Below are 10,694 nucleotides of genomic sequence, written 5' to 3' on the forward strand. Positions count from 1 at the left end.
ACGAACAAACTTATTTATATGTAATTTTTATTGCATTTTTGATGGGAACAACTAAATGTTTGGCACACATTTGTAATGGGAACGCAGCTTCTGTTTCCACATTCAATCATTATCTGGTAATCTAAAGAATTTAGGTTCTTAATAGAACAAGATTTGGCACAACATGCTGTACGATGGATTATTTTAAAGCTATTTAGATTTCTAAATGAAACGGAAACGTTGCATAAACTCTTCTGTCAAACTCTYATGTTAAAAAAATGCAGTAATATCAACCTTTAAAGCACTTTGGCTCCTCGTGTTTTGAAATATGTTCTTCTAAATGCTTGGATAAGAGTTTSCTTTGACTACATCTCTGGCTCAAGGCCACTTGAAGCGGYCGTGAAACGACAGTTCAATAGGTTTACATCTGAGGAGTGTGTGCTTCACTACGGTATGATCCCTGCATCTACAGAAAGGCTTTTTTTGGGGTTTTGTTTCATGTCTGAGCAGCTGTGGGGGWGCTCTGAAGTGCAGTTTAGCAAACCTAATGTTTGCTCAGCAGTACCATCCAAGAGAACAAAGCTCTCCTGGAGGCTGCAGCCTGCACATCTGCCAATCACCGGTGACAGGCAGAAACTGATTCCACCCCACTGCCCACAGATGCACCTTCTTTCTGTCACMGCAGGAATTATGTTTTTATCATTTGCATGCGTGCAGGTGAGCCTGCTGCATTAGTATGCATTTATCCATAAGCTTCAAGCGTGGTATAAAATAGTATGGACTCCTCGCATGCTATTGTTTACATCCGGTAATTTCGCGCACAACCTTGGAGGGGAAAAATACGATTTCTTTACATGCTATTCATTCAAAGACAAGCTAGTATAACTGAACTACTTCCCTCTCYCTCCCTGTTTTTTCTTAATTAAAACTTCTTTTCCCTTACCTTTTTATCTAGTTGTTGTAGAGTTGACATTTATATTACTACTATATGTAGTCCATTGTACGGCTTATATTATATATTAATATATATTATATATTTAAGATTTGGTTCTATGTTGACAACTTAACGCTAAAACTAACGCTAGTCATCACGAGTGTGGTGCACCTAAAAATGTCACCACATTATTTTGGTTGTTTTATAATTTTGAAATATTTTTATGAATAATTTATTCTATTTTTTTTCTTCCAAAAATGAACAAATTCTATTTTGTTTGCATTTCGGCATGTTAATCTGCCTGCATTTTTRGCGCTTTCCTGAGTTTGAGATGGGAGCAGTTGAGGCGAAACGGAACATTTGTTTGGGGGGCGTTGGTTTTGGGGCGGACTTCCGGTTTGCCTCGCGCAATCTGAATGCTTACGGCAGCACTTCGGTCGTCATTGCTGATTCCTATTTTATTATCCTTCAGGTCAGTACACGGTAAAAACACACCAAAACTACTCTGTAAGATGTTTACCTTTTATTTGACCAGTATTTAGCTCTGTGTTACGGTTTCTGTGCACCTTTTTGCCAATAGTTGGCAGTTTTATCAGACGAGGGTAAATTTGGCATAATGCCAACCCGCGCTGGGAAAGTCTCGCGAGGGAAGGCCGTGATATCTTACTGACTCTGGGTTTTAGGAGTTTTATTTTGAATAATATTCAGTGCTTGTTGACCCATAAAGTAACTCAAATCATGAGAGTAAAGTGAGTCCAGTTCCAAAGTTAAAGGTATAAAATCTATTCTTTGTTCATGAAGTGTGGGAATTGAGGTTAAAGTTGAAACTATTTTTGAATGGTATTCGGTTAAAATCGGTGAACGTTTTGGTGCTTATGCTAATTAATATACAGTTAAGTGCAGTTGATTTATCCCTTTTGATACACTACACCTTGGTTGTCTTCAGCTAAGTGAAGGATGGAAATGTGAATGTGTGAAGTTAATACTTGTGAGAAAAGTGAACCATGTTTATAAGTCAATGGCAATGTAAAACATTAGTATTGTACACTGTGAAAGGTTTGTTTGTTAATAAATAAATGAGACTCAATCTGGATGCTAGGCAGCACTTTGGTCATCATTGCTGATTCCTATTTTATTATCCTTCAGATTGGGCTCATCACTGTTACAGCAGTCCTGACACTGATAAAACCCCTAAAACAATGTGATGCCTAAAACAAAGTTTGAGTCAAATTTACTGCTTCCCAGAATCATCTTGGGATCATTTATTAGCAAAGATCGACTGATATGAGTTATTAGAAGACTGTCCATGTTTAATTACACAGAAATTATGGTCAGTGTGGCAGAAAATGCAACCTTAGGCTTGATTTGGACACATAAATCAGGCTCTTTCCATTTAACTTGGTGCCACGTTTCCCCTCCCCTGTCGTTCACAGCATGCTGGTTGGCAGGATCGACGCAGGCGTCCGTCCAGAAACTAAAAAGTAGATCGCTCCAAACGAGACCCTCCCCACAAGCTGCAAACCACGGCCAAAAGGTTTCTGCCTGCCTGGTCCAAAACAAAGACAAAAACAAAGCAGTAAGTTCCAAAAGTGGCTCAGAGTCKGCGCTTAGGTAGTTTCTCTTCCAAATACAAGAAAAACACATCAGGACACATATAAAACATTAAAAACACACAGAAATGCATGCATCGTCCATTTTCTGTAGATTATGTTTCCCCTTTAGTGAGGACGCTGGAGGATTCACAGCTGGACTCGTTTTAGCTTCAACTTAGAGAGACAAAGCAAAGGAAACATGCAATAAAGATTCATTATTTTATCTCAGATGTTTAAATTACAGGAGGCAGCAGGAGTAGAAATCATTTTCACCTGGCTGGAAAATCCATCCATCCATCCATTTTCTTACACCCTTGTCCCTCAGTGGGGTCGGGAGGGTTGCCGGTGCCCATCTCCAGCTAACGTTTCGGGCGAGAGGCGGGGTCACCCTGGACAGTGTCGCTAGTCTGTCGCAGGGCAACACAGAGACACACAGGACAAACAACCATGCACACACACACTCACACCTAGGGGCAATTTGGAGAGGCCAATTAACCTGACAGTCATGTTTTTGGACTGTGGGAGGAAACCGGAGTACCCTTATTAGACAGCTTTACTTTTGGTTATTTAAAAAAAATTTTTTTTTTACCTTTTCCTCATTTTGTTGAGTTACAACCTCAAAATTAATATTTAATCTGGAATTTRTGTGTCTGTAGTTTGTGGAACCACCTTTTGCTTAAAATATTTGCCTATTTTTTCGTTGTGAAATTGCTCAGGTTTGGATGAAGAGTGTCTGAACATCAGTTTAAAGCTTTGAAACACATTCTTAGCTGGATTTATGTCTGGACTTTGACTGGGCCATCCATGTTCCCAAGTAACTGACCAGATTCATTAAGACAAATACCAGTAATGTTTTTACTTTTCTTTAACGTAGAAAAAAACGAATACTTCTGTAGCTGCGTATTCATTACAGAATAGTCGCAAAATTTTGTCAATATTCTGAAAATATCAACCCCCCCCCACAATTTTGTAATTATATTGTTCCCATTAAATAAGACACTCAATTAAAATCAAATTGTTCACGTGATAGGTCATTAAAAAACACGCTGTACCATGAGCCTCCAACTACTTCCTGTCATTTTCTTCTTCATGGTTTCTGCCAGTAGTAACAGCCGGTTGTTGATCATGTGACTCATGATGCGTCATAAAAGTGTTTCCCCTACAGTTTTGTGAAATAAACCAATACTGATTCAGCCAAAAAAATCCATCTCTGTTTTTAAAAATGAAACAAATTTATTTCTAAAGTGTTAAATTGACGCGGTCACTGGAAACACTATTTTGTTTTGTGTTTTCTCTGACTTCTCAAACCCGTAGCTGGTCATTCACACTGAGAATGATTCTGGTTCTAGTTTTCTTCATGTTGAAGAAAAGTTTTCCTTCCCACTGTTGCTACATGCTTACTCAATATAAGGGATTGCTGCAATGAAAATGACTCTGTGCAAGTGACAGACTACTGTTCAAACAAATATATCAATGATGTGAGGTAATCTACTGTGTTTCTCATTCAACTGAACTTGATTGCATTAATAACAAGTATCCAACTATACTTGAAATGTATCTTTATTGAATTGGATTGGATTGACTTGRCGCCATATTTGTTGTGAATTGGTATTATATAGGCCTGCCACAATAATTAATAAATCAATTTATCGCATAATAAACTAAAACAAATTATTTCCATTGGCATGATTTGTTGTTTCTCTTTTTCTACCAATGATAAAAAGTTTTCACTTTGGTGCTTTTGTCTCAACAGGCCTTTTCTTTTTAAGGACAATTTTGTTTACAAAGACGTAGTGATTTATTTTATTTGTTGTTTTGTTTGTTTATTTTGAATATTTAAAATGTCCTCCAGTTCCAGTGYTAAATGTTCATTAAAATGTAAAGTTTACTGATATTTTTGGAATATTTTCCTGCAGTATTATTTTGCCATTAAATTACTAAAAAATGGTCTCAAAACAGCAATATTGTTTATCGCAATACTTTCTGGAACAATTTATCATGACAGGCCTGGTGCTACATAAACAAATTGACTTGAACTGAATCATTTTAAATCATTTCACTTCACTTTTGTCTCTTGAAAAAYAAACAAATTTCTTCCTCTAATTCAAGTCGTCGATGTCGTCGGGTGTTTGCTTGGTGAAGTCTTCTGGTTTGTGTTTCCAGTCTGAGCTATTGAAATCTAAAAATTCCCTCACTGCTTAGAAAATGTAATCAAGGCTGAGAAGGATGTTAACGAAGGGGCAATCACAGGGTGAGTGCATTTTGTTGTCAGGGCTCTCTCTCTGTGGTATTGACATAACCGAAGTGAACCATCTAACACAACCCTTTTTAATGTATCCTACTATTCTCTACTTGATTATGGGCGACGGTTTGATTAAGAAGACAGTAAAACATATACATAGAAATGGGAGAGAAGGAGTCGCATGAATGATGCATGCGTACAAGTGAAGTAGTGGGTATGGAGTTGTTTATCCCGTCCACGTTTSAGTGTTTCTGTTGGTGCTGTTTGAGAGAATGAAAAACAAGGGAGCAGATTTATTCCAAACGAAGTTTTGAGAGCATTGATTTGTCAAAGCCCACAACATGACAATGCACTCAGGCCTCATTACTTTTTAAAGCGATGAGATCCTGCACTCCGCCAGAGCAGAAGTGCCACACAAGGCTCTGTTGCGGATATTTGTCGGGAGTTTTGTTTCGGAAAGTTTTGCTCGTGAAATCACACAGACGACAGTTTGAAGGACCGTCTACCAATTGTAAAGCGCAACTGATTAACATTGTATTGCCCAAAGGTGCGTGTGTGTGTGTGTGTGTGTGTGTTGCAGAGTGTTAAAGTGGAAGTAGGGCAGAGCCGAAGAGGCAGAGACTTCCTCTACAGCCTGATACTTTGTTTAGAAACTTTGACGATTGAAAARAGTTAAACTGCATCGAAAAAACACAATTTTCTCCAAACTATCCAACATAAGGTCAGGGTTTCTTATACTTTCTCTGGTTAACTACTCTTCATACTAAAGTATTTATAAAAAATATAATTTTTRTTTTATAAAAATATCTTAATTATGAATATTTAATAATTGTAAGCATTATTAATAAGTACTACTTTGCGTCCAAATTCGGATTTGTAGGCCGATTACGTCATAACGCGTTCGAATTCGAAGACTCCTTCAAAGGCGTCCTCCTTTTCCCCAGATTTGAAGGATGGCTCCGGTGTATCCTTCACTGCCCACCATATCCCATGATTCATTGCGGGTCCAAACCGGGCATTCAGGCAAAAGCGGCAACGGCGGTGAAGAGCGGCATATTATTTAGCTATATTTCACTTTACGTGACACAACATGATTTTTACAATGTTTTTAGGCAAGAATGAAGTGTGTAAATCTCAAATATCTGCTCGGTTCATCATGACCTATTTGCAATATTGTTCCGATGTTTTCGGACAAGTCTTGCTGTATTAYCGGCCAGCTCCCCTCGCCAGCTGTCAGCTGGCCGGGTGCTCCAGGTTCAGCATCAACTTGTRTGTAATTAATCTGTATAATGACTCACTWGGGGAAAAAAAATWGATTTTCAGTAATATTAAAAATTTTAGTTTGAGTTTGTGGRTTTAAATCCCAGCCAGAATTATTTGCTCATGGAGTTTATCTTTAAATTTAACGAATCAGAACAGATTCTGATGTAGGTTTGGGATTWGTATTTTTCTAGAGTATTTCTGTGTGTTGTTTTATCACCAGTGTAAACAATGTTGAATTATTGCATGTTGAGATGCAGAACTTTCATTTATTTTCCGTTACTCTGGATTTTTCTACATTGTCGGACAGTTTTTCCATGTGGACCTCTATTAATATGACAAGCGTGTTTCCTCTCACCGGTCGTGTCAAAAACAAATCAATTTCCCGAGCCGTAAATCGCCATAAATCAAACCGGTAACAGCTGCCTTTCAGCCGGTGTGCAGACGCGTTGGGAGGAGGGGATGTTCGAACTCGCGTGTCTTTCTCTCTCTCTGCTGTGACGGAATCTGACTCTGACATCTGAGATCAGGGCTGCAGCTCGTCCTCCGTAGCATGCTTGTGTTTATGTTTTTCTCCTTTCATCCGCTCCACTCTGGGGATTTCATGATGCACGAGAGCAGCTCAAGAGAGAGAAAGAGAGAGGGAGCTGTATTTGAAGTCTCATCATCCTCCAGCCCTCGCAGGACTCTATTCAGAATTAGATGACATTAAATATTTCACTGTCACTTCCACCRCCATTGACGCTGATTTATAGCTCACAGGGCATCATGACACACTGCTTGTTTAATATTCTTCCAGTTAATTTGGTACTCCCTGCTGTATTAAACTGTGTCAGTCATAAACCATGAGCAGGAACGTTCAGGGAGAAACAGCTGGTTAGTTCAGAAAAGGCTGTACTCAAGGTGGCAGGGATCTCAAAACAACCCTCAGGCTAAAAAAACTAAAATTTTAAAGGGAGAGTATTGTGTAAAATAAATTTTATAGCTTTACATTGTGTTATGATGTTATTCCCACATTAAAAACATACCTAGAGTGTCTCTTTGATTCTTTTATGGAAGCTTAATCTCCATGGCAACCATTCAGCTGTGCAAAACGCCTGGCTGGACCTAGCCCCRCCYTCAGGTCRCAGCTCCTCCTCAGCTGCAGTTTCTGAGCCGCAACTCCTTCAGACTAGCCTGTAGCAATTAGCAAACACCTGGTTGAACTGCACATCTGCTGATCTCATTATACAATCTACTATTCAGAGCAACGCTGGTAAAAATGCCCTGCATTATCAAATTAAAAGATACATACCTTTTTGTTCCAAACACCACAGTGGATCAAGATTTTAAGTTGTAATAAATTTGGCCCTGATTAAATATAAAAATATGAATCTGCATCAAACACCTGTAATATTTGAATCCTACTTTTTAATCTAATACTTAGTTCTTGGTAAAAAAAAAAAAAGTATTATTGATGCAGATTTGGATAGTAACTGGTTATGTTTACTTGAATTACTTAAAGTATTTTTAGGATAAATTTTACCACAGTAATTTGAGTAATTTTATTATAAGTATCTCTACTCTTACTTGATTCAAATTTCTGTTCTTTTTTGTTTGTTTCACCCAAATGAAAAACAAACCAAAAATTCACCAGACACAGACACAAAACTTTATCCTTTCAATAGTTTTTATTGAAAAACGAAAAAAAAATTTCTTTAACTTCACTTTATTTTGTAATTATTTTTATTAAAATGAATWGTTTTTCTTCTTAAAATAGGAAAATGTCCTCTTTTTGGTCCGACTGATGAGGTAAACTTTAAATATCAATATTGATCAGTTTCTCAGTACTTGAGTAAACATTTTTATTCTTACTTGAGTAATTTTCAGGATGTCTCCTTTTTACATGAGTAAAAATAAGTTGAAGTAGAGCTAGTTGAGTACAAATTTTGAATTTACTGCTTACCTCTGCATCTCTGTGTTACATTTTTGTACTTATATGGGATCTACTGATCTAATCAAGACCCAGTTGAAGTTGGAAGATGAAAACTTCTTAAATAACAGCTTACTTGACTGATTTTGAGCTCTGACAGCAGCATTAGATCCTTCATAGGAGAATCTTTCTGGAAAGCAGCTGCAGTCAATGCTGCTCTGTCTGAAACAGCTTTCTACTGATCCATCATGTCATATTACTCACACTAAGTGAATCTGCTCTCAAACTGACAGTCAGTTGATATTGTTCAGCTGGCGCAGAGGGGAGGTGACTCACTCTGCTTAGCTCTGTCAACAAGCTCCGTTTGTAGGAGACAATCAAAGCATAAAATTACACCATATGGTGAATAATTCATCTGACGCCGCCGCTGCTGTTGTAAAACGCACCCCTTGTGTTRCAAATAATACCGATAATTCTGGAGGAAAAAGCAGAAATGCATCTGTAAAAATCTGTTATTACTACTGTAAAATGATGATGATAGAACACAAGAAATTAACACAAAATCAACAAATTGAGTCATTTTTTTGAGATCGTGCATTACATTTTATTGAAAAATTTCCAGAAAAATTATCAAAAACATTTGTTTTAAGTGATGCCAACTTCCACCTAGAGATGGCAGTATATTTCACATCTACACTAATAATAAAAAAAAATCACATCATGCGTAAGCACAAATATTGCAACATTTCTTAGAAATATTTTTACAATTTTAAATTGGCAGCAGACATTTTTTTGATTCTCATTGCAAAAAAAGTCTAAAAAATGTCAAATTCTGGATGTGAAAAGATGTTTGACATTTAGTTTTAAGAAGAAGTTCTAAAATGAATAGACGGTTCTAACCGTTTATCGGGTTTATCAACACATTCTGGCACAACCGGCCCTTTAAGAACATTCCACATCTCAATGTGGCGCAATATAAAACCGAGTTGTGATGGAAGAACCGAACCGGACCATAATTATAAAGTGAAATTAGATTTTTCCCTACTAAAAATCTACGCATGCATATTTCAATTCACTTCTGGAGGCTAAACTTTTTGTCAACTCTTTGTTGCTCTCGCTCAAATTGGATGGAAAGTGGATCTTAAAATAAATCCTCACGTATTCCCAACTATATTTAGGTCAGGGCTTTGACTAGGATGTTATGATACATCAACATGGTTAGATTTAATATTATGTCAGGAGTTTTCCACTCTGTTTTGTTAGTGTTCTACACCATATTGCAGCTTTTTTTCTGCATGCAGACTAACAACTTTAATATTCGTCCGTAAAACATGAAATGAGTGGTTGATCTCTGCAGCTCCTCCAGAGTTACCTGGAGCCTCTTGGATACTGTAATAGAAGCTCTTGTTTTACAGTTGCGCCTTAGTTTTTAAGTTTCTGAATGATGGATTGAGTTTTGGTTAATTGGAATCAGCTGAAAACAGATACATGCTGCATTTTTCATGTTCTTAATGTGTATTTTTGCTTCCATTTCACAATTTACTCACCACTTTTTGTAGAACTGCCACATAAACTGAATCCTAACAGACCTAAACTGCTGGCCTGTGGAGAAAGACTCACCTGGTTTCATCCAGGTGTCCCACCCTTCTTCCCCCTGTGAGTTAGTCAGACTGAGCCGCCTGCAGCCAACTAGTTTCACAGACCACACATGTTAACGGTCGCTCTTTCTCTTGGTTACAACCATAGGCGTAAATCCCAGTGGAGGGGGCGGGGGGGGTCACAACCTTTTACATCATTTCAAGATAAATGTCAAAATCACATCTATAACTTCTTTAGCTTCTCTGATTTAGCATAACAGTATGATGATAGTTACTCTTATCATCACAGTTTGTGTTATTACAGGCGTCCTTCTGAAAAGAAACCAAGGATCATCAATTATTCTAATTATTTGATGCCCAAGTTAGTTACTTGTTTTACTTGTAAGCATTCCCACAAGTGTAAGTATTCTAATAAGTAAAACAATATTAATATAAGTACTTTACTTTATTAGGAAACGTTCAACATTTCTCTGAAATCAAGTTTCTTTACTGAAGACGTCCAAAGAGACGAACAACAGACATTTATTCTGATCTAAATCTAAAAATATGAGAAGAAAACAGCATCATTTCTAATTTGATGTTTCAGGTTTTTTTGGATCACAATATAGAAAACAGAACAAGTTCAGATCACTTTGATCTTCACTGTTTTAACAACAAATAAAACATTGAAATACATGGATAAAAAAGTTAAAGGAAAACCATTAGAGTCCAGAGAAGTTTTGATTTTTCTGAAATATTTCTGTCATCAGAATGAAATAAATGATCAGCAGTGATTTTCTTTATGGCTCCTGTAACACAAAGAACTAAACCAGAAAAAATAAAGAAGCTCAGAACAGCAGAGACACCAGAACCATGAACCGTGATCAACAACCTGAGAGACAAGACGAAATCTATCTGGGTTTACAGAACTCTGCAGAGGATCCAGAATTAATCCCAACTCCAGCCAGTATCGGTTCAGTGAATCTGGTCTGGACTCTGTGGAGGAGAGTCATGGTTTCAGAGACGCTGTAGAAGGACAGAATACCTGCTCTGTGATCCAGGTACACTCCGACTCTGGAGGMAACTGGACCTGAGATGGAGGTTGAAATGGTGTGCCAAAATGTACTATTGCTTTGAGAACAATCTAACGCCCAAGATTTGTCATTAAATCCAAAAGCACATTCATCGCCACCTCCTG

At 37.5% G+C, this 10,694-nt stretch overlaps 1 long non-coding RNA gene across 1 annotated transcript in view; it reads left to right on the forward strand.

Moving 5' to 3' along the window:
* The first annotated feature begins 1,085 nt into the window (after window positions 1-1,085).
* Window positions 1,086-10,694, forward strand: part of LOC103473978 (uncharacterized) — an 84,365-nt gene continuing 74,756 nt past the window's right edge. Inside the window, exons 1-2 of the long non-coding RNA XR_001777129.1 lie at window positions 1,086-1,385; window positions 2,347-2,489. This is a non-coding gene — a long non-coding RNA (uncharacterized LOC103473978). The remainder of the gene's footprint in view (window positions 1,386-2,346; window positions 2,490-10,694) is intronic.

This window comes from Poecilia reticulata, linkage group LG12, assembly GCF_000633615.1.
Source record: "Poecilia reticulata strain Guanapo linkage group LG12, Guppy_female_1.0+MT, whole genome shotgun sequence".
NCBI classification, from domain to species: domain Eukaryota; kingdom Metazoa; phylum Chordata; class Actinopteri; order Cyprinodontiformes; family Poeciliidae; genus Poecilia; species Poecilia reticulata.